Raw genomic sequence first — 2,879 nt, 5'->3', positions numbered from 1 at the left:
AAGAAACCAAATTTCAAGGTATTTTCTTATAGTCATATTATATCTGATGTGGGTATACATATTATCTCATGAGATGGGCAATACTATCTCGAAGAATCTATTTCCATTTTATTTAATAGGAATGTGTCTCAAAATGGATTCCTGATCCTTAATGCCTCGGTAAGTTTCAAAATAGACTTCATTTTAAAGGAATAGGCACACATGTCCACAATCACAGAAGTTTCTGAGGATTCGGAGGAGAGCGAGCTAGTAAATGCCAATTGCTAAAAAAAAAAATGAACTCCGCCTTTGAAAAACTGAATAAAAATTGCAAAGTACACTGTGTAAGCAAATCATAAAGGACAAACTGTATGTGGCCAGTAAAATCAATTAAAAAAATTTAAATCCACTAGTAATTGACGAAATGGAAATTACTATAATAGTTTGATACCGAATTATGGCACTTTGGGGATGACGAGTTGATTCTAGTCCATATCTTCTCTCTTTTCCCTCCATCATTGATTTTAGAGGAGGATGGAGCCTCCTGCAGGATATGACAGAACCATAAGAGAGAAGAAGCCTTGGTCCCTGAAGGACCACATGGAGCAGAAGCTCCCGCTGCCCACACTGAGTTACGATGCAAGCCGAAATTCACACCCCGCCGATTCAATCCAATGAGACCGCACAGTCCTCAATGACCAAATAATGTCATGTGAGTTCAGGGTCCAAACCGACATTTTCATTCGGGACACCCCAAAAGAAACCGCGCTCCCAGCGGCAGGCTGCACCTCGAAGGTGTTCTCTTCAGTCGGCACGATGCGATACAGATTTTGAATTAGTTAGAAAATTTTTTAAATCCAGAGATTCACACGAAATATGGCTTTCTAGTCTCAGTGGAAACTGTGGCGTCGTGGGGCCTGTGAGATGTTCGGCGGGGCGCGGCCAGCGTCCTCCGTCACTCTGCAGCTCCTGTCACCTCCCACGGGGCCCCTCCCGTGCATTCGAGGTCACCTTCTCTCTTTGGACTTCATGACACTTGCCGCAGACTGATAGTAACATAACTAGTCATTCAGGCTTTTCCCACCAGCAAGTTGAGATTTAATCTTGGACAGCAAAATTTTATTTTACCTTTTAAAAGGAGTCTAAACGATTTTCCAGTGTGGGAACGAGGAAATGCACATCTGCACTCCTGAGTATGGCTCACTCAAAAGCAAAGAAAGAGACTGAACTGTTTGACTTGTTTTCTAAACGAAGTTTTGCTGAAATCCAGGCCCATAACACTTCTTTGTCTCTTCTGTGGCAAAACGGGAAAAAAGTATCCAGGGCCAATGTCTACCGAATAGGTAATCATTTGAATTAAGATTATAAATATCCACTATCCCATTTCCAATGTGAGGCCTCCATTAACGGTTCTCTTGAAGCATAAAATCTAATTCATTATTGTTTTTAGCAATTATTTCCCTAGGGTATCAGCCTAGAACAAGCTTCTTTATCAAAATCTACTGCTTTGTATCACCCACAATCCAATTAAAATTCCTTTTTGCATATCAATGATATTTTGAAGGTGGTGTTTTACTTTCAGATCTGAAATTAAAACACCGCCTTCAAAAAAATATATATATGTGTGTGTATATTCATATATATATGTGTGTATATATATATGTGTGTGTATATTCATATATATATGTGTGTATATATATATGTGTGTGTATATTCATATATATATGTGTGTATATATATATGTGTGTGTATATTCATATATATATGTGTGTATATATATATGTGTGTGTATATTCATATATATATGTGTGTATGTATATATGTGTGTGTGTATATATATGTATATTTATGTGTGCGTATATTCATATATATGTGTGTGTGTATATATATATGTGTGTGTACACACACACACACACACACACACACACACACACACACATATATATATGAATATATGTCAGTGTCGTTGACAGTGCATTTTATCGAATGGGTGGTAGGCAGAATAAGATTGTCATGGAAATTTTCGGGCTACCCTTTAAGCCCTCCTGGTCTCTCAGATTGGCTATTTCACTAAAACTTAAATTTCGCTCTCCTTCCCATGCCCACCGCTCCTCCCATCCTCCCTTCCACCCCTCCCTCCCTCCCTCCGTCTTTCCTTTCTTCCTTCAAAGGCTTCTTCAGTGTTTCTTCCTGTTTTCTAAGAACACGGCATCCCACAATAAATAATAAATGACCCTTTCTAAATGAGATAAATTATGTCTCTTTCTTTTGCAAGTGAAAATAAAATCGCATTAGACAAACAAACAAAAAAAACAAAAAAACGGATGTCTGCTGGCTCACAAGCTTAACTTCGTGCACACCTCCTGCTTGCTGACTCGCCCTTGCGTTTCTCTGCCATAACGAACCACGGCCGCGAGCTGACTCTGGGCTGAGCCCGGTGAGTCCCCGTGAGTCACTGAACCTGCCAGTGGCCTTGGGGACTCTGACGCATGGATTCACACTAACTGCAAACGTACTTGAGTTAGTACTCAGTGAGGAGTGGGGGAAAAAACAATTCACTTTCACATTTTACTGAAAGCCGATTCACTGAATGTGAAACATTTTTATCTGAATAATTTAATATTGTGTAGACAACTATACACACACACACATACATAAAATGGGCTGTAAAATGAAAGCTTTTAACTTATTTTCTGCTCCTAAGATTACTATCAATTTATTGATCATTCCATATGACGCATTCTCGGCTTTTAGTGCTTTCCCAATGTCAATAAAATACATAAAACTCAGCACTGAGGGTCCATGGCAGCGAAATCAGTTTTTCGTTCCAGTAGGTGCAGTCCGTTCACCAAGCTCTTACGGACAGGGAGGGGAGCAGCGAGAACGAGAGCGCGCTGCCT

Source organism: Pteropus alecto, unplaced genomic scaffold (genome assembly GCF_000325575.1).
Source record: "Pteropus alecto unplaced genomic scaffold, ASM32557v1 scaffold213, whole genome shotgun sequence".
Taxonomy (NCBI): Eukaryota; Metazoa; Chordata; class Mammalia; order Chiroptera; family Pteropodidae; genus Pteropus; species Pteropus alecto.
This window is presented reverse-complemented; position numbering follows the sequence as displayed.